The 22639-nt window shown below is 42.0% G+C and overlaps 1 non-coding gene and 1 pseudogene across 1 annotated transcript; both read left to right on the top strand.

The window, feature by feature from the left end:
* Positions 1 to 2777: 2777 nt before the first annotated feature.
* LOC101146560 (aldo-keto reductase family 1 member B10-like) lies at positions 2778 to 3801 on the top strand (annotated as a pseudogene).
* Positions 3802 to 16963: 13162 nt separating this feature from the next.
* TRNAS-UGA (transfer RNA serine (anticodon UGA)) lies at positions 16964 to 17045 on the top strand. Its single transcript has one exon. It is a non-coding gene; the product is annotated as a tRNA-Ser (tRNA).
* Positions 17046 to 22639: the final 5594 nt, after the last annotated feature.

Below are 22639 nucleotides of genomic sequence, written 5' to 3'. Positions count from 1 at the left end.
AGGGCCTGAAGTGAAACCCCAGCAAACCACAGCAGCCCTATAGAAGAGGGGCCTGTTAAAAGAAAAACAAACAGAAAGCAGCAACAGCATCAACAAAAAGGTCTTCACAAAAACCCATCCAAAGGTCAGCAGCCTCAAAGATCAAAACTAGACAACTCATCAACATGAGAAAGAATCAACGAAAAAACGCTGAAAACTTAAAAAGCCAGAGTGCCTCTTCTCCAAATGATCACAACACCTCTCCAGCAAGGGGACAGAACTGGGCAGAGGCTGAGATGGATGAATTGACAGAAATAGGCTTCAGAAGGTGGGTAATAACAAACTTCATTGAACCAAAGGAGCATGTCCTAACCTAACGCAAAGAAGCTAAGAACCATGATAAAAGGTTACAGGAGCTGTTAACTAGAATAACCAGTTTAGAGAGGAACAATATGACCTGATGGAGCTGAAAAACATAGCACGAGAACTTTGTGATACAAGTATCGATAGCTGAATCAATGAAGCGGAAGAAAGAATATCAGAGCTTGAAGACTATCTTGCTGAAACAGAGCAGGAAGACAAGATTATGGAAAAAAGAATGAAAAGGAACAAATAAAACCTCTGAGAACTATGGGACTACATAAAAAGATTGAACCTATGATTAATTGGAGTACCTGAAAGAGACAGAAAGAATGGAACCAAGTTGGAAAACACACTTGAGGATATCATCCAGGAGAACTTCTCCAACCTAGCAAAACAGGCCAACATTCAAATTCAGGAAATACAGAGAACCCCAGCAAGATACTCCATGAGAAGATCACCCCAAGAAACATAACCATCAGATTCTCCAAGGTCAAAATGAAGGAAAAAATGTTAAGGGCAGCCAGAGAAAAAGGCCAGGTCACCTACAAAAGGAATCCCATCAGACTAACAGCGGACCTCTCAGCAGAAGCCCTACAAGCCAGTAGAGAGTGTGGGCCAATATTCAACATTCTTAAAGAAAAGAATTTCCAACCCAGAATTTCATATCCAGCCAAGCTAAGTTTCTAAGCAAAGGAGAAATAAAATATTTTTCAAACAAGCAAACGTTGAGGGAATTTGTCACTGCCAGGCCTACCTTGCAAGAGCTCCTGAAAAAAGTGCTAAATATGGAAAGAAAAAACCAGTACCAGCCACTGCAAAAACACACTGAAGTGCAAAAACCAATGACATTTTGAAGAAACTGCATCAAGTAGTCTGCAAAATAAGCAGCTAGTATCATTATTACATGATCAAATTCACACAGAACAATTTTAACCTTAAATGTAAATAGGCTAAATGTCCCAATTAAAACACACAGACTGGCAAATTGAATAGAGTCAAGATGAATTGGTGTGCTGTCTTCAAGAGACCCATCTCATGTGCAAAGACACACATAATTGTCTTTGCACATGACATGTCTTTGCACATGTCTTTGCACATAATTTGTCAAGCTCAAAATAAAGGGATGGAGGAATATTTAACAAGCAAATGGAAAGTGAAACAAAAGCAGGTGTTGCAATCCTACTTTCTGACAAAACAGACTTTAAACCAACAAAGATCAAAAAAGACAAGGGCAGTACTTAATGGTAAAGGGATTAATTCAATGAGAAGAACTAACAATTCTAAATATATATGCACCCTATTTATGCATATATTTATGAACCCAGATTCATAAAACAAGTTCCTAGAGACCTACAAAGAGACTAAGACTACCACACAATAATAGTGGGAGACTTTAACACCCCACCGTCAATATTACACAGATCATAGAGACAGAATATTAACAAGGATATTCAAAACTTGAACTCAGCTCTGGATCAAGTGGATCTGATGGATATCTACAGAACTCTCCATCCAAAGAAAATAGAATATACATTCTTCTCAGTGCCACATGGCACATACTCTAAAATTGATCACATAATTGGAAGTAAAACACTCCTCAGCAAATGCAAAAGAACTGAAATCATAACAAACAGTCTCTCAGACCATAGTGCAATCAAATTAGAACCCAAGATTAAGAAAGTGACTCAAAACCACACAACTACATGGAAATTGAACAACCTGCTCCGAATGACTCCTAGGTAAATAATGAAATTAAGAGAGACATCAAGAAGCTATTTGAAACCAATGAGAAAAAAAGAGACAATGTACCAGAATTTCTGGGATGCAGCTAAAGCAGTGTTAAAAGGGAAATTTATAGCACTAAATGCCCATATCAGAAAGCAAGAAAGATCTTGAATTGACACCCTAACATCACAACTAAAAGATATAGAGAGGCAGGAGCAAACAGATCCAAAAGCTAGCAAAAGACAAGAAATAACTAAGATCAGAGTGGAACTGAAGGAGACAGAGACATGAAAAACCCTTCAAAAAAAAAATCAATGAATCCAGGAGCTGGTTTTTTGAAAAAAATTAATAAAATAGATAGACCGTGGGCAACCTGCTCAGGTCCCCTTCCATGCTGTGGAAGCTTTGTTCTTTCACTCTTCACAATAAATTTGCTGCTGCTCACTCTTTCAGTCTGCACCACCTTTTAAGAGCTGTAACACTTGCTGTGAAGGTCCGCGGGCTCATTTTGGAGTCAGCGAGACTATGAACCCACCAGAAGGAAGAAACTCTGGACACATCTGAAGGAATAAACTCCAGACACACCATCTTTAAGAGCTGTAACACTCACCACGAAGGTCCGTGGCTTCACTCCTGAAGTCAGTGAGACCAAGAACCCACCGGAAGGAACCAACTCTGGACAGAGCAGGACGTGAGACTTCTAGTGCTCACTCAGAATCATTTCTGCACCAACCATGGCCGTCTTTGTGGAGCTCAGTACCAAAACCAAGATGCCCATTGTGGGCCTGGGCACTTGGAAGTCTCCTCTCGGCAAAGTGAAAGAAGTGGTGAAGGTGGCCATTGATGCAGGATATTGCCACATTGACTGTGCCTATGTCTATCAGAATGAACATGAGGTGGGGGAAGCCATCCAAGAGAAGATCCAAGAGAAGGCTGTAAAGCAGGAGGACCTCTTCATCATCAACAAGTTGTGGCCCACTTTCTTTGAGAGACCCCTTGTGAGGAAAGTCTTTGAGAAGACCCTCAAGGATCTGAAGCTGAGTTATCTGGATGTCTATCTTATTCACTAGCACAGGGATACAAGTCTGGGTATGACTTTTTCCCCAAAGATGATAAAGGTAATATGATCGGTGGAAAAGCAATGTTCTTGGATGCCTGGGAGGCCATGGAGGAGCTGGTGGATGAGGGGCTGGTGAAAGCCCTTGGGGTCTCCAATTTCAACCACTTCCAGACAGAGAGGCTCTTGAACAAACCTGGACTGAAATATAAACCAGTGACTAACCAGGTTGAGTGTCACCCATACCTCACACAGGAGAAACTGATCCAGTACTGCCACTCCAAGGGCATCACCATTATGGCCTACAGCCCCCTAGGCTCTCCGGATAGACTTTGGGCCAAGCCAGAGGACCCTTCCCTGCTGGAGGATCCCAAGATTAAGGAGATTGCTGCAAGGCACAAAAAACCACAGCCCAGGTTCTGATCCATTTCCATATCCAGAGGAATGTGACTGTGATCCCCAAGTCTGTGACACCAGCATGCATTGTTGAGAACATTCAGGCCTTTGACTTTAAATTGAATGATGAGGAGATGGCAACCATACTCAGCTTCAACAGAAACTGGAGGAACCGTAACATGTTGCAATCCTCTCATTTGGAGGACTATCCCTTCGATGCAGAATACTGAGGTTGAATCTCCTGGTGAGATTACACAGGGAATTCTCTTTCTTCGCTGAAGTGTGACATCTCCACTCAAGTCCTATTTTAGCCAAGCTTATCTGAGATCACAGTGACTTCGTCCTGTTGTAGGCCAGAATCAAGGTGCTGTTTTAGACATTTATTTCTGTATGTTCAACTAGGATCAGAATATCACAGAAAAGCATGGCTTGAATAAGCAAATGACAGTTTTTTCCACTTATCTGAACAAATGTTTGTCAAGCACCAGAAACTCTGCCAACACTGAGGATGTAAAGATAAATAATAAAAAATAGTGATCATAAAAAAAATAGATAGACCGCTAGCTAGACTAATGAAGAAGAAGACAGAGAAGAATCAAATAGACACAATAAAAACTGATGAAGGAGATATCACCAATGACCCCACAGAAATACAACCAACCATCAGAGAATACGATAAACACTTCTACGCAAATAAACTAGAAAATCTAGAAGAAATTGATAAATTCCAGGACACATACACCATCTCAAGACTAAACCAAGAAAAATTCGAATCCCTGAATAGACCAATAACAAGTTCTGAAATTGAGGCAGTAATAAATAGCTACCAACCAAAAAAAAAAAAAAAGCCCAGGACCAGATAGATTTACAGCCAATTCAACCAGAGGTTCAAAGAGGAGTGGGTACCATTCCTTCTGTAATTATTCCAAACAACTGAAAAGGAGGGACTTTTCTCTAACTCATTTTATGAGGCCAGCATCATCCTGATACCAAAACCTGGCACAGATACAACAAAAAAAGAAAACTTCGGGCCGATATCCCTGATGAACATTGATGCAAAAGTCCTCAATAAAATACTGGCAAACCAAATCCAGCAGCACATCAAAAAGGTTATCCACCATGATCAAGTCAGCTTTATCCCTGGGATTCAAGGCTGGTTCAACACACACAAATCAATAAATGTAATTCATCACATAAACAGAACTAAAGACAAAAGCCACGCAATTATCTCAACCGACGCAGAAAAGGCCGTTGATAAAATTTAACATCCCTTCATGTTAACAACTCTCAATAAACTAGGAATTGATGGAACACATCTCAAAATATTAAGAGCCATTCCTGACAAACCCACAGTCAATATCATACTAAATGGGCAAAAGCTGGAAGCATTCCCCTTGAAACCTGGCACAAAACAAGGATGGCCCTCTCTCTTTCTCACCACTCCTATTCAATATAGTATGGAAGTTCTGGCCAGGGCAATCAGGCAAGAGAAGGAAATAAAAGGTATTCAAATAGGAAGAGAGGAAGTTAAACTGTCTCTGCAGACAACATAATCCTATATTTAGAAAATCCCATTGTCTCAGCCCAAAAGCTCCTTAAGCTGATAAGCAGCTTCCACAAAGTCTCAGGATACAAAATCAATGTGCAAAAATCACAAGCATTCCTATACACCAACAATAGACAAACAGACAGCCAAATCATGAATGAACTCCCATTCACAACTGCTACAAATAAAATACTTAGGAATACAGCTAAAAAGGGATGTGAAGGACCTCTTCAAGGAGAACTACAAACCACTGCTCAACGAAATAAGAGAGGACACAAACAAATGGAAAAACATTCCATGGTCATGGATAGGGAGAATCAATATCGTGAAAATGGCCATACTACCCAAAGTAATTTACAGATTTAATGCTATTCCCATTAAACTACCATTGCCGTTTTTCAAAAAATTAGAAAAAACTACTTTAAAATCCTTATGGAACCAAAAAAGACCCCATATAGCCAAGACAATCCTAAGCAAAAAGAACAAAGCTGGAGGCATCATGTTACCCAACTTCAAACTATACTACAACGCAATAGTAACCAAAACAGCATGGAACCGGTACCAAAACAGACACATAGACCAATGGAACAGAATAGAGATCTCAGAAATAAGGCCACACATCTACAATCATCTGACATTTAACAAACCTGATAAAAACAAGCAATGGGGAAAGGATTCCCTATTTAATAAATGGTGCTGGGAAAACTGACTAGCCACATGCAGAAAATTGAAACTGGGCCCTTTCTTTATAATTCATACAAAAATTAACTAAAGATGGATTAAAGACTTAAATGTAAAACCAAAAACTATAAAAACCCTAGAAAAAAATCTAGGCAATACCATTCAGGACATAAACAAAGATTTCACAACAAAACATCAAAAGCAATTGCAATCAAAGCAAAAATTGACAAATACGACCTAATTAAATGAAAGAGCTTCTGCACAGCAAAAGAAACTATCGTCACAGTGAACAGACAACCTATGGAATGGGAGAAAATGTTTGCAATCTATCCCTCTGACGGAGGTCTAATATCCAGAAGCTACAAGGAACTTAAACAAATTTACAAGAAAACAACGAAAAACCCCATCAAAAAGTAGGCAAAGGACGTGAACAGACACTTCTCAAAAGAAGACATTTATGTGGCCAAGAAACTTATGAAAAAAAGCTCAACATTACTGATCATTAGAGAAATGCAAATCAAAACCACAATGAGATACCATCTCATGAGTCAGAATGGCGATTATTATAAAGTCAAGAAACAACAGATGCTGGCAAGGCTGTGGAGGAATACGAACACTTTTACACTGTTGGTGAGAATGTAAATTAGTTCAACAATTGTGGAAGACAGTGTGGTGATTCCTCAGGGATCTAGAACCAGAAATACCATTTAACCCAGCAATCCCATTACTGGGTATATACCCAAAGGAATATAAATCATTCTATTATAAAGATACATGCACACATATGTTTATTGCAGCACTATTCACAATAGCAAAGACATGGAATCAACCCAACTGTCCATCAGTGATGGACTGGATAAAGAAAATGTGGTACATACACACCATGGAATGCTCTGCAGCCATAAAAAGGAACAAGATCGTGACCTTTGCAGGGAGATGGATGGAGCTAGAAGCCATTATTTTCAGCAAACTCACACAGGAACAGAAAACCAAATACCGCATGTACAAGTGGGAGCTGAATAATGAGAACACATGGACACAGGGAGGGAAACAACACACACTAGAGCCTATTGGGGGGGCGTTGGGAGGGAGAGCATCAGGATAAACAGCTAATGCATGTGGGGCTTAATACCTAGGTGATGGGTTGATAGGTACAGCAAACCACCATGGCACACATTTACCTATGTAACAAACCTGCACATCATGCAAATGTATCCCAGAACTTAAAATAAAATAAAATTTAAAAAAAGAAGGAACGAAACTAGACCCCTATCTCTCACCATACACAAAAATCAAATCAAAATGGATACAAGACTTAAGTCTAAGACCTGAAACTATGAAACTAGTATTAATAGAAGAAAACATTGGGGAAATGCTCCAGGACATTGGTCTGGGCAAGATTTTCTGTGTAAGACCTCAAAAGCACAGGCAACCAAAGCAAAAATAGACAACTGGGATTTTATCAAGATAAAAGTCTTCTGTACAGCAGAGAAAACAATCAACAAAGTGCAAAAACAACCCACAGAACGGGGAAAAAGATCTGCAAACTACGCATCTGACAAAGGATTAATAACCAGAGTATGTAAGGAGCTCAAACAACTCAATGGAGAAAAAAATGACAATAATCTGATCAGAAAATGGGCAAAAGAGCTGAACAGACATTTCTCAAAAGAATACATACATGGCTGGACATGGTGTCTCAAGCCTGTAATCTCAGCACTTAGGGAGGCTGACGTGGGAGGATCAACTGAGGACAGAAGTTTGAGACCAGCCTGGAAAATATAGCGAGACCCTATCTGTACAAAACAAAAAAATTTAAAAATTACCCATGCCTGTAGTAGTCCTAGCTACTTATGAGGCTGAGGCGAGAGGATCACTTGAGCCCAAGAGTTCAAGGCCGCGGTGACCAGTGATCACTCCACTGCACTCCAGCCTGGGTGACAGGATGAGACCTTATCTTTAAAAAAAAAAAAAAGGTGATGATATACAAATAGCAACGGGTATATGAAAAAATGCTCAATATCACTAACCATCAGAGAAATGCATATCAAAACTACAATGAGATATCATCTCACCCCAGTTTAAATTGTTCTTATAAAAAAGACAAGCAATAACTGATTCTGGCAAGGATGTAAAGAAAGGGAAGCCATTATACGCGATTGGCAAGAATGTAAATTAGTACAGCCACTATGGAAAACAGTATGGAGGTTCCTCAAAAGACTAAAAATAGAACTACCATATGATCCAGCAATTCCACTACTGGGTATATATTCGAAAGAAAGAAAATCAGCAGGGCATGGTGGCTCATGCCTGTAATCCCAGCACTTTGGGAGGCTGAGGCAGATGGATCATTTGAGATCAGGAGTTTGAGACCAGCCTGACCAACATGGTAAAACCCCATCTCTACTAAAAATACAAAAATTAGCCAGGTGTGGTGGCACACGCCTGTGATCCCAGTTATTCATGAGGCTGAGTCAGGAGAATCACTTGAACCAGGGAGCTGGAGGTTGAAATGAGCCGAGATCACACCATTGCACTCCAGCCTGGGTGACAAAAGTGAGTCTCTGTCTCAAAAAAAAGAAGAAAGAAAGAAAAGAAAATCAATATGCCAAAAAGATACATGCACTCCCATGTTTATCAAAGCACTATTCATGATAGCCAAAATATGGAATTGATCTAAATGCTCATCAATGGAAGAATGGATAAAGAAAAAGTGGTATAAATATTATCCAGCCATAAAAAAGAATGAAATCCTGTCATTTGCAGCAACATGTATGGAACTGAAGTTCATTATCTTAGGTGAAATAAGCCAAGCACAGAAAGACAGATATTGCATGTTCTCACTCATATGTGGGAGGTAAAACAGTGGATCTTACGAAGATAGAGAGTAGACTGGTGGTTACCAGAGGCCAGGTACGGTGGGGGGAACAGGGAGATGAAAAGAAGTTGATTAACGGGTACATATTTACACCTATTCAATAGTTTAATAGAAGAACTAAGACCTAGTTTTTAGATAAATCAGTAGGGTGTCTATAGTCTACAGTAGTCTATTGTACATTTCAAAAAAGCTAGAAGAGAATAATTCAAATGTTTCTAGCATAAAAAAGACAAATATTTAAGGTGATGGATATCCTAACTACACCAATTTAATATTTACAAATCATGTATTAAATTATCATATGTACCTCAAAACAATGTACATCTATTATGCATCAATAAAAATAATTTTTTAAAAGGCAAGTAACAATATTTTCAAAACACTAAAAGATAAACGAAGTAGCAATACATGCTGTAACATGGATAAACCTTGCAAATGTGCTAAGAAAAAAAATGGACACAAAAAGCCACATATTATATAATTCTATTTACATAAAATGTAATACGCAAACAGAATATAGAGACAGAAAGCAGATTAGTGATTGCAGGGGCTGAGGAAAGTGGGGAGTGAAGAGTGGTTGCTTAATGAGTTCAGGTTTTCCTCTTGGGCTGATGAAAATGCTCTGGAATATACATTAGTGACAGTAACACAATATTATGAATGTAATGGAAACCACTGAATCATACACTTGAATGGTTAAAATGGTGAATTTTACCTCAATATAACAAAAGTAGAAAAATTATCATGTACGCAGTTACAGCTATGTAAAAATATACATATAAGTATAGGGGAAAGGACTAAAAGAATAGTTTTTAAAAGACTTAGGTGGGTTGAGGTTTTTTTTCTATTTTTCAAACTTTTTATTAACATCATATTGTTTTCACAACAAAAAAAGATAATTATCATATATTGAGTACCTACTAGGCATTTTGAATCAAGAGTGTTTTCCAGCCTGCTGGGTAAACAGAAAATATCTGACAGAAACATGGAATAGAGCAAAGGTATCTAGTTCTAGGGGGAAAAACTGAATGCCTTAGTTATCTATTGCTGTATGACAAACTATCCCTAAACATGGCAGCTTTAAACAATAAATATTTAGCAAATATCTCTGTGTATTTACAGGCATGGGCATAGATGAGCTCTCTAAGGTCAATGTGGTGGTTAATTTTACGTATCAACTTGACTGGGCTAACGGATGCTGTGATGGTTAATACTGAGTATCAACTTGATTGGATTGAAGGATGCAAAGTATTGTTCCTGGGTGTGTCTGTCAGGGTGATGTCAAAGGAGATAAATATTTGAGTCAGTGGACTGGGAGAGGCAGACCCACCCTCACTCTGGGTGGGCACCATCTAATCAGCTGCCAATGTGGCTGGAATAAAGCAGGCAGAAGTTGGAAAGAACAGACTTGCTGAGTGTTCCGACTTTCATCTTTCTCCTGTGGTGGATGCTTCCTGCCCTCGAACATCAGACTCAAAGTTCTTCAGCTTTTGGACTCTTAGACTTACACCAGTGGTTTGCCAGGGGCTCTCAGACCTTTGGCCACAGACTGAAGGCTGTTGCACTGTCAGCTTTCCTACTTTTGAGGTTTTGGGACTCAGAGTGATCCACCACTGGCTTCCTTGCTCCTCAACCTGCAGACAGCCTATCGTGGGACTTTACCTTCTGATCGTGTGAGTCAATTCTCCTTAATAAACTCTCTTTAATATATACGCCTATCCTATTAGTTCTGTCCCTCTAGAGAACCCTGATTAATACAGATGTCCAGATATCTGGTAAAATGTTATCTATGGGTGTGTTTGTGAGGGTATCTCCAGAAGAGATAAACATCCTCATCAGTAGACTTGAGTAAAGAAGACCACCCTCACCAATGCAGGCAGGAAGTATCCAATCCACTGAGGGCCTAAATAGAACAAAAAGGCAGAGGAAGGGCAAATTTTTTCTCTCTCTTATTGAGCTGAAACATCCATCTTTTCCTGCCCCCAGACATCAGCATTCTTGGTTTTTGAGCTTTCAGACCCGAACTGAACTATACCACCAGTTTTCCTGGTTCTCCAGCTTGCGGATGGCAGATCTCGAGACTTCTCAGCCTCCTTAACCACATAAAGCAATTCCTATAATAAATCTCCTCATGTGTATATGTATATATACACACACACACACACACACACATATATATATACACACACACACACACATATATCTTAGCCACTCTGTTTCTCTAGAGAACCCTGACTAATACAGCCAAGGAAAAAGACTTGGTTTTCCTATATAATTTAATAGCCCCCCCAAAAAATAAGAATTAGTAAAAGGGATGACAGTATCTTGTAAAGAAATAAAATGGTGCTATAATCATAATTCCTTAAAGTTATAAGATGGGTGGTCTGCGGATCTAGTTGTGCCCCAATTATAATCCCAATACATTGATCATAGCTGTATTTTAATGTAATCCTTAAAATTGTCCATTTCAGTTGCCTTTATAAAAATCCCACTACATCAACCCCATATATAGAGCTTGTCCATACAGTTTTATAGGGAATCAATTCAATTCTATAAATAACTGGGTATAAGATTTCATTCTTAATAAGCTTATTCTGCCCTTTGACATCTAATTTGGTTTAAAAAAAATAGATTAAAATGTCTTTGGTAAGTCCAGATCTCTGCTATTACAAAGTCAAAGAAAACTACTTTTTTGAGAATTTGAGGTTGAATATTACACTGGTATCACACGTTTAAGAAAAGACGACCCCATCCTTCTTGATTCTTCTTCTTACTTCTTAATTGGCCATGGCATTAAGAGACTGCTTAGGTAGGAAAATCCTGTAAGTAAGCTGCCCCTACCTAAGCTGCTTAGGTAGGAAAATCCTGTAAGTGCTAACTAGGATATATCTTCAATCTTCTTCAAACATTTATGTATAAGTACCACAGTGACTAAAATCCAACCCACAATTAATTGCTGAAGCTTTAAAAGTACGGTCATTTGCAATGCAGCAATTCCTTGATAATTATTTCCATCACTTTTCACGATACCTCTAATTTACTGACTAAATCTTAATGAAGGTTTTATTGCCAATAACTTCATAATTTTCTTTGTCCAATTTGTACTAAGTCCTCTCACATATGGTATCCAAAACATATACCTAGAGTTATTCTCCAATTCATATAAAATTACAGAAAAGAAATCCTAAATAGTGGCAAAGCCTCTAAAACTCTGCAGTTGTTGTCAAACCTATTCCTTTTGAGTGAAGTGCAAAAGCACACAAGGCAGCTAAGTTAATATTACCATACTTTGATCACCTCTTGTTGGTTACTACGTGTTTTGTGTGAAATTTTCATAATACAATTATGTAAAAGAAAGAACAAGGATTTGGGGTCTGATTGGCCTAGCTTGAATTGTGCGGTAGGCAAAAATCTAAGATGTCCCCAAGATTCCCACCCCTGCTGTTACACTCCCTAAATAATCCCCTTCACTTGTGCAGGACTTGTGAACATAATAGAATAATCACTTTGATAATTGCATTCTATTATATAAAACTCCATTGTAGCAGACTATAGAGGAATTATCATGCTGACCTTGAAGAAGCAGACTACCGTGTTGTGGAAACAGCCACCCGGCAAGGAAAAAAGTGGGTAGCCTATAGGAACTGAAAACGCCCCTCTACTGACAACCAGCAAGTCTTACAACCATAGGAGCTGAATTCTGCCAACAACTAGTTATCTTAGAAGAGGACGCCAAACCTCAGATGAGATTGCAGCCCCAGTCACCACCTTGAGACCTGATGAGACCCTAAGCAAAGAACCCAGTCAACACATAACCACATTCCTCACCTACAGAAACTATGAGGTAATAAGTTTGTGTTGTTTTAAGCCACTAAGTTTATGGTTCTTTCTTATGCAGCAATAGAAAATGAATACAAGTCACATGCCCATTCCTTGGCCAGAGGAGGGTGGGATATCTTGATTGACAGATAAAGTAAAGTTTCATCCAATGGAAGAGGGGTGGTGCCCCTTAAGTACAATTAAGGTGTCAGTATCAGTTGGGAGGATAGATATTGGAATAAAGAACAAAAATTACCCATCACAACACATTCGTTATCTGACATCTCATATGCCTTCAACATTCAACTCGTGACTCTTCCCTACTGGAGGCATTGTCTACTGCCATCTACACGTCTCAATTTATATGCCATTGTGCCAGAGACTAACAAATAATACATGAGGGCAACAAAATGAGTGAGAACACTAAGCTAATATTACAAGTTATACCCCTGTCTGCCAGTACACTCATGTGTCGCTTAATGATATGTTCTGAAAAATCCATCCTTAGATGATTTCATCATTGCGCAAACATTATAGAGTGTACTTACACCAACCTAGATGGTATGGACTACCACACACTTAGTCTATATAATACAGCCCATGGTGTCCCCAACTGGTACCGGTCCGTGGCCTGTTAGGAACCAGGCCACACAGCAGGAGGTGAGTGGGTGAGAGAGTAAAGCTTCATCTGTATTTACAGCCATTCCCCATTGCTCACATTACCGCCTGAGCTCCACCTCCTGTCAGATCAGCATTAGATTCTCTTAGGAGCATGAACCCTACTGTAAAGTGCACAACCTACTGTGATGTAGGTTGTGTGTTCCTTATGAGAATCTAATGCCTGATGATCTGTCACTGCCTCCCATCAACCCCAGATGGGACTGTCTAGTTACAGGAAAACAAGCTCAGGGCTCCCACTGATTCTACATTATGGTGAGCTGTGTATTTCATTATATATTACAAAGTAATAATAATAGAAATAAAGTGCACAATAAATGTAATGCGCTTAAATCATCCCAAAACCATCCCGTGGAAAATTATCTTCCACAAAACTGGTCTCTGGTACCAAAAAGGTTGGCAACCACTGGTGTAGCCTATTGCTCCTAGACTACAAACCTGTACAACATATTCAGTAGGCAACTGTAACACAATAGTGTTTTTGTATATAAACATATCTATCTAAACATAGAAAAGATACAGTGAAAATACAGTATTAAAGTTTTATGGGACTGCTGCTATATATGTGGTCCACCATTGACCCATATGTCGTTATGAGGCACGTGACTGTAATTAGCTATGTGAACTTGGGCAAGCTATTCATGGGCCACGGTTTCCTGCCTGTAGATGAAGAGACTGGACTAACTTTAATGGTTCTTCCAGCATTAAACTTCTATGATTTTATAAAATGCTCCCAAAACCATCAAAATAATTTAAAATAAATTTCTGATTTGCTATAAAAGAACAAAGAAATGCCATACTGCTCCCAATCACATGCCCTGTTCCTCCCAGTATTCTGTCTGCCTCTGAACATGGCACCAAGAAAGGTTTTCTGAGAAAGCCAAAACATATTTGCCTTCCACACCCAAATTAGCTTAATTGAAACCGCCACATAAAAGAACAGAAACACGAGCCGGGCACGGTGGTTCACGCCTGTGATCCCAGCAATTTGGGAGGCTGAGGCGGGCAGATCACAAGGTCAGGAGATCGAGACCATCCTGGCTAACACAGTGAAACCCCATCTCTACTAAAAATACAAAAAATTAGCCAGGCGTGGTGGCAGGTGCCTGTAGTCCCAGCTACTCGGGAGGCTGAGACAGGAGAATAGCATGAACCCACGAGGCGGAGCTTGCAGTGAGCCGAGATCGCACCACTGCACTCTAGCCTGGGCGACAGAGCAAGACTCCGTCAAAAAAAAAAAAAAAAAGAACAGAAACAGGGAGTGGCAGGGAGGAGATCATCAGGATCACCACTGGACCTTTACCAACTGAAATTTGCATATGGTTGCAAAACAATGTTTTATGATATTATTGTCACGAATTAGGAACATATGAATTTTACCTCTGTATTCCTAACTTGCCGCTCACTGCATTAAATGACAATGCTAAAGACCTAAGGTTGGAGCCAAAAGAACTCATTTGGATTTGGAAATTCACACTTTTGGGGGCGGGGGGAATCAACAATTTTGATCTCGGCTCATTCTAGCACTATGATAAATCAGCCAAAAAAAAAAAAGATTATTTCACTGTTTTAAAAGCCTACATTAACTCAAACAAGCTAAAAGTTAAGTGTTAAATATAGGTATTTCCCTGGAAATGTTGCAAAGACATTTTAATCACAACTGTTCTCACAAAATACACAATAACTTTATAATCGATTCTTTTCCCCATAGTCTTGCTTTCCCCTCCCAAAAAAAAAAAAACCCTCTCAAAGTAAAAACTTTGATTGAGAAATGTTAACCATAATCAATTCCCATTACTGTCAAGCTTTTAAGCGAGTGAAGAGGATTCTTTAAAGGGGAAGGGAAGGTTACAGAAGAAAAGGAACTTTCAGTAAACATTATCATCATTCAACTGCACAAAAGGAAAGATAAAAAGGGCTTCAAGATCAAAATACAACGAGTAAAATTAGGTAAGGTTAAATTCTAAGTTATCTCAGGGCATAGGTAAGGGAGGAGACCACCCCTCATATTGTCTCATGCCCAATTTCTGCCTCCAAAGAAAGAAGAAGTAAAAACTAAAAGGCAGAAATGAAATCCACAGGCAGACAGCCCGGCGCCACACCCTGGCCCTGGTAGTTAAAGATCGACCCCTGACCTAATCAGTTGTGTTATCTAAAGATTAGGGACATTGTATAGAAAAGCACTGTCCTATTCTGTTCCATTCTAATTACCGGTGCATGCAGCCCCCAGTCACGTACTCCCTGCTTGCCCAATTGATCACGACCCTCTCACGCGGACCCCCTTAGAGTTGTAAGCCCTTAAGTGGGACAGGAATTGCTTACTCGGGGAGCTCGGTTTTTCAGACGTAAGTCTTGCCGATGCTCCCAGCCAAATAAAGCCCTTCCTTCTTTAACTGGGTGTCTAAGGAGTTTTGTCTGCAGCTAGTCCTTCTATGTAGGTACAATCTAAGGACAAGATTTAAAAATCAAAAATGTAGTTCTTGGACAATATCTATTGGAAAAAGTGCAAGTGAATTTTGTGTTTACGATAAAATTCATGCCTGGCAATGTCGGGAATTACTTTGTTCCCATGCAGTATTCATAGAGAAAATGGGATCCCTCCTGTAGCTCTGCCAAAAAAAAAAAAAATTCCTAAAAGAACAATCTCAGACAAAATTTATCCTTACAAGTCTCAAATACTCTGCTCTCTTCCACAGTTAAATGGGTGTAGACACTCAGCACCATAATTTGGTTTCGAGAAATGGTATGGAAGGTCTCAAGAAAAGTTACACACCTTATCAAGTGGAGTCACAACATAGAGGCTTCCAAAGGTCGAGTTGCGTTCCTGCCTTATTATGAAATGTACCATTATGAGAAGGGCAGTGGGGTTTCCATGAACACTCCTAGAAACTTCAACTAGTAAAAGGCCTTCTGTTACTTTTCTCAAATTGCCCATCAACAGAACTTGGCGCTTCTGTGGCGCCACGTGACAAGGGCTGCGCATGCGCTCTGGGATCAGCCGCGCCCATCCGCGGCACAACCCCAGGCCTCAGTGCGGTCAGGTGGGCCAAGACAGCACAGACCTCGGTTCTCAGGGCTTTAACGAAATAACGCGGGTAAAGCACCTAGGGCAGAAGCCACACAGAACACCAGAAGGCATTAATGGCATTTAAAGGTATTGAATGCAGACTAATGCGCAGAACTTGGTTCTCAGACCACGTCCGCGGCCACCCTCTCCTGAGAGAGCAGAGAGCACACTTGCAGCCCGACATCTCCCAGTTGAGCTCGGCAATGAAGGGATCACTGGGGATTTAAAAAATGGGAGACGGCTGCTTGGGCAGAAGCCCGAGGGGGCGGGGGGGGGGAAGGGACGAGCCCACAGGCAGCATCCCGACACCTCACACTTCCTGCCTCAATGCGCAGAAGAAAGTGTTCTGAAGGCGACGCCCCCAGTCTTGGCGGGAAACGCCGCGGAAGACGCTTCTCTCGCAGAAATGCCAAATTTTCGGGAGCGCGGGCCCGCAGCACGTAACAGAACAGATCTTTTTGTTTCACGGCCCGCTCGTAGACCTAATAAAGAAGCGCGAGGGCGAAAACCAGGTCAGCGACCAGAAGCCAGGCAAGGTTGCGATTTTCGGAGCACAGCGAAGGGAAGAGTTTCTAAGTTCTGAATGTACCTCTATTTAGGGTGGTTTCTATTATTTCTTCGCGTCTACCCTGTAGTTGCCGCACCCTGAGCCCTCAGCCCCGCCGCTTCGCACGGAGCGGAGCTCAGAGGGTGTGCGCTCCGCCCTTTCGCGGGCCTGGCATGAGCGCAGTGGTTGTTACACTAAAGTGTCTCCGCCTCTCGAATATGCTCGTGGCAGCGATGGCCGAGTGGTTAAGGCGTTGGACTTGAAATCCAATGGGGTCTCCCCGCGCAGGTTCGAACCCTGCTCGCTGCGGAAGCGGGTGCTTGTGTTTTTTCTATTTTGTTTTTTCTGTTTTTTTAAATAGACACCTTCAAATGAAAACTTTTACTCTTCTCTGTATTTTCAATGCCTGTCAGCTAAATGGCGCGCCTACGGAGTGGTTTTATACGCCGTAGAAAAGCCAATAAATGTCAGTGCTGCAAACATGCACTGTTTACACCAAGAGGAAAATCCTTCCACTGTCCTAAAAGGCAAGGTAACTCTTCGTGCTCCATGAGACAAGCAAGGTGGCAAAATAGAAATAAAATGAATATAAATATTGACGCAAGTTTTCGGGCTATCACAGCCTGAGCAAGCTATCAGCTCACTAAAACTAAGAAAAAGCTATGCCACCTTCCCTTCCATCCCGGAATCACTTCCGACGGTTTCCAGACCACATCCAAAAGTGGTATGAAATGGGAAATAATAAAAGCAATTTTAAAGTTCTACTTATAAAGCATCTTAGATACATCCACATAATGGAACACTATGCATGTAATCATTAAAATGATGTTAATGATGTGTGAGGGCCTTCCCAATGCATTGCCAGATGCAAAAAGTAGGACAGATCAAAAAACAGCATATCATACTATGATCATATTTTTGTTAAGCAACTCATGTATATACCCATCTATGTGGGAAGAATGGGAGAGAAAGAGAGAGATGGAGAATGAATGGAGGCTGGAAAGAAATACACCAAAATGTTAGCAGGGATTATTATCCCTGGGTGGTGTGATTTGGAAAGATTTTTATTTTCTTAAATAATTTTTTCCTTAACTGGGTTTTCTAAAATTTGTACATGGACCCAGTATTATGTTTTAAATAAGAAAATTGTGAGGTTAGTCTTTGGGACCCTACACATCCCCTGTCTGCTACCTTTAACCCACTTTCACCATATCTCTCCCACCCCATGTTTCCCAGGTGCTCTTATGGACATACCTGATACCTCAAGGCTAGGGATAGCTTTCTGTGGTATCTACGTGGATTCCACCCACACAGCCCCATCCTATTTGAGACTTGGCTGAACACACACACTCACCACATTTACATTTTCAATCCATCCTCTCTGCCCAATCCCCACCCTTTCTGCCCCCATTTAAGTCACTTACAAGCAGCTGCATTAGTTTCCTAACTGGTCACCTTTCCTTTGTCAGTCAGGATTACATTCAGCTGCAAATAACAGAAAATCCAATTCTAGCGGCTTAAACTCATAAGGATTTGTCTCAAAAAACCTGGGAGATTAATACTGTTCCTGTGTCCAAGAGAATGAAATAGTGTATAACTTACGTGTTTCCATTTAAAAATTTAAAAAAATACTTGACACTATAGTACAATGTCAATACTGGCCAGGCACAGTGGCTCATGCCTGTAATCCCAGCACTTTGGGAGGCCAAGGCGGGTGGATCACCTGAGGTCAGGAGTTCGAGACCAGCCTGGCCCCATGGTGAAAACCCCATCTCTACTAAAAATATGAAAACTAGCTGGGCGTGGGGGCAGGGACCTGCAATCCCAGCTACTCAGGAGGCTGACGCAGAGGAATCGCTTGAACCGGGAGGCGGAGGTTGCCGTGAGCCGAGGTCGTGCTACTGCACTCCAGCTTGGGCAACAAGAGTGAAACTCTATCCCAAAAAAACAAAAAAAAAAAAAGTTAATCCAAGAAGAAGAGATATCCAAAATCCAAAACTATAAATTAAAACATTCCGCTCTCCCTCTCCCTCTCCCTCTCCCCACGGTCTCCCTCTCCCTCTCTTTCCACCATCTCCCTCTGATGCCGAGCCAAAGCTGGACGGTATTGCTGCCATCTCAGCTCACTGCAACCTCCCTGCCTGATTCTCCTGCCTCAGCCTGCCGAGTGCCTGCGACTGCAGGTGCGCGCCGCCACGCCTGACTGGTTTTCGTATTTTTTTGGTGGAGACGGGGTTTCGCTGTGTTGGCCGGGCTGGTCTCCAGCTCCTAACCGCGAGTGATCTGCCAGCCTCGGCCTCCCGAGGTGCCGGGATTGCAGACGGAGTCTCGTTCACTCAGTGCTCAATGGTGCCCAGGCTGGAGCGCAGTGGCGTGATCTCGGCTTGCTACAACCTCCACCTCCCAGCCGCCTGCCTTGGCCTCCCAAGGTGCCGAGATTGCAGCCTCTGCCCGGCCGCCACCCCGTCTGGGAAGTGAGGAGCGTCTCCACCTGGCCGCCCATCGTCTGGGATGTGAGGAGCCCGTCTGCCTGGCTGCCCAGTCTGGAAAGTGAGGAGCGTCTCTGCCCGGCCGCCATCCCATCTAGGAAGCGAGGAGCACCTCTTCCCGGCCGCCATCACATCCTGGAAGTGAGGAGCGTCTCTGCCCGGCCGCCCATCGTCTGAGATGTGGGGAGCACCTCTGCCCTGCCGCCCCGTCCGGGATGTGAGGAGCGTCTCTGCCCGGCCGCCCCGTCTGAGAAGTGAGGAGACCCTCTGCCTGGCAACCACCCCGTCTGAGAAGTGAGGAGCCCCTCCGCCCAGCAGCCACCCCGTCTGGGAAGTGAGGAGCGTCTCCGCCCCGCAGCCACCTCGTCTGGGAGGGAGGTGGGGGGGGTCAGCCCCCCGCCCGGCCAGCCGCCCCGTCCGGGAGGGAGGTGGGGGGGTCAGCCCCCGCCCGGTCAGCCGCCCCGTCCGGGAGGGAGGTGGGGGGGTTAGCCCCCCGCCTGGCCAGCCGCCCCGTCCGGGAGGTGAGGGGCGCCTCTGCCTGGCCGCCCCTACTGGGAAGTGAGGAGCCCCTCTGCCCGGCCAGCCGCCCCGTCCTGGAGGGAGGTGGGGGGTGGTCAGCCCCCTGCCCGGCCCGCCGCCCCGTCCGGGAGGTGAGGGGCGCCTCTGCCCGGCCGCCCCTACTGGGAAGTGAGGAGCCCCTCTGCCCGGCCACCACCCCGTCTGGGAGGTGTACCCAACAGCTTATTGAGAACGGGCCATGATGACAATGGCGGTTTTGTGGAATAGAAAGGGGGGAAAGGTGGGGAAAATATTGAGAAATCGGATGGTTGCCGTGTCTGTGTAGAAAGAGGTAGACATGGGAGACTTTTCATTTTGTTCTGTACTAAGAAAAAATTCTTCTGCCTTGGGATCCTGTTGATCTGTGACCTTATCCCCAACCCTGTGCTCTCTGAAACATGTGCTGTATCCACTCAGGGTTGAATGGATTAAGGGCGGTGCAAGATGTGCTTTGTTAAACAGATGCTTGAAGGCAGCATGCTCGTTAAGAGCCATCACCACTCCCTAATCTCAAGTACCCAGGGACACAAACACTGCGGAAGGCCGCAGGGTCCTCTGCCTAGGAAAACCGAGAACTTTGTTCACTCGTTTATCTGCTGACCTTCCCTCCACTATTGTCCTGTAACCCTGCCAAATCCCCCTCTGCAAGAAACACCCAAGAATGATCAATTAAAAAAAAAAAAAAAAAAGATTTTGCCACTGCACTCCAGCCTGGCCAACAAAGCAAGACCCTGTCTTAAAAAAAAAAAAAAGTAAAGTAAAGAAAAAAAAAAGAAAGAAAAAATAATTGCAGAGAATGCATAAAACAAATTAGCTCTCTCTAAAAGATGGGAATATAAAATGATACAACTACCTTGGAAAAATAGTTTGGCATTCTCTTAAAAAGCTAAACATACTCCCCGCCATTCCACTCTTAGGAATATACCCAAATGAAATGAAAGCATGTGCCCACATAAAGACTTGTATATATTGTAGCCACTTTAATTGTAATAATAGCTCCAAACTGGAAATAACTCAAATATTTATCAAAAGATGAATGTATAGGTTCATACAATGGGGTATTACTTAGTAATAAAGAATAAACACACAACAAAAAGGATAAATATTGAAATAATTATCTGAGTGAAAGAAGCCAGAGCATAAAAAGTACATAGTCTGTGATTCCATTTATATCAAGTAGTAGAAAATGCAAACTAGTTTATAGTAATAGAAACACGGCTGGGTGCAGTAGCTCACATCCATAATTCCAGCACTTTGGGAATGTGAGGCAGGTGGATCATTTGAGGTCAGGAGTTCAAGACCAGCCTGACCATCATGGCAAAACCCCATCTTTACTAAAAATACAGAAACTAGCTGGGCATAGTGGTGTGCACCTGTAATCCCGGCTACTCGGGAGGCTGAGGCAGGAGAATCACTCGATCCCGGGAGGTGGAGGTTGCAGTGAGCTGAGATCGTGCCACTATACTGCAGCCCGGGCAATAGAGCAAGGCTCCATCTCAAAATAATAAGAAAGGCCATTTAAGGAGAATTTGTCATTTGTATATCACTTTCTTTCTCATTTTTGTAAACATTGCTTAAAACAGGCTTCATGTGCTCATTATATAATTTTTGAAATACATACTTACTTTTAAAACACTCAATAAGTTGATACAATTTTAAACCAATTTTGTGGTATTTTAATATCTAGTAATTCTGTTAATTTGGATTGTAATGAACAATCGTGTCACAGAAGAGAAAATAATAAACAATAATGTTCTACTTGTGCAAAAAAAAATAAATAAAACATTCCATCAAAAAGGCAAATTAATGATCAATTTTATTTCTAAATGGTACTCTCCAAGCTGTAAAGGTAGCTTCATTTGACAACTCTTTTTTCTTGTGAAATCATATCTTATTGTTTCAAGAAATTTTTTCAAATAGTCACTTGTCACCACTTTTTAAAAAAGAAAGAAAGAACAAAGAAATCTGAGCATAGGAAATTCTCAGATGGAACAGGAAACAGGCCTCTTTCCATCTTTCTGCTCTGCCATTTTTAATATGCATATACAGCTTTTCATCTCATAGTCCCAATTTGGTTGCTATACCTTCAGACCTTACACATGCATTCAGCCAAGAAGGGGAGAGACAAGAACCCTCTTTTATATCTCATTTACCCAAACTATGTATCATGGCTATCATTAGCTAGAAGGAATCTTGAGGAAGTTTAGCTGGGTATATTGCTCCCCAAATTGAAATTGGGAAGGAAGAAAATTAGATGGTACTAAGTGAAAATCAGTTACGTCTACCGCAGTCCAATAACAGGAAAGTCAAAGCTTATAGACATTGGGCTTTCAAGACAAGTCCCCTGCCTTCCTTTCTGGCCTTCCCATCCTTCTCCTCCTTCTCCTTTGGAGTTATTGGAAGACCTCCCAGTGCTGCATGCTGGCTCATACCTTTGGGCCTTTTTAACTGTTCACATGCAACTACCTGGAATATCTTCATCCTTGTCCCCTCACTAGAGGAAGAGGGCTACCTAGCATTTGAAATCCCTTCTTATTTAGGGCACTTGCTTTCCTTTTGAACCTAGGTGTGAGGCTGTAATCCACTCCCAACGCCACTCCCAGCATAGAAGCTGAAAAAGTCACATACTTGCTGTCTCACCCTCCCTTGCAGCTGAGGAGGCAGCATGTGACCTAGACTCAGCCAATCAGATGTGCCCATCCCCAACTTTCAATCAAGAGCTATTATTAATAATGCAAAAAGCAGGTAGGATAGAAATCCACCCTTGCAGTGGGCAGAGGCAAGAATGGCACTCACAGGGATTGCCAGGGCCAGAGCTGCAACTGGAGTTTACAGCTGTTCAGCAACGGAACAGTA

Source organism: Gorilla gorilla, chromosome 8 (assembly GCF_029281585.2).
Source record: "Gorilla gorilla gorilla isolate KB3781 chromosome 8, NHGRI_mGorGor1-v2.1_pri, whole genome shotgun sequence".
NCBI classification, from domain to species: domain Eukaryota; kingdom Metazoa; phylum Chordata; class Mammalia; order Primates; family Hominidae; genus Gorilla; species Gorilla gorilla.
The sequence above is the reverse complement of the archived record's forward strand: the minus strand, read 5'-3'. Positions and strand labels throughout refer to the sequence as shown.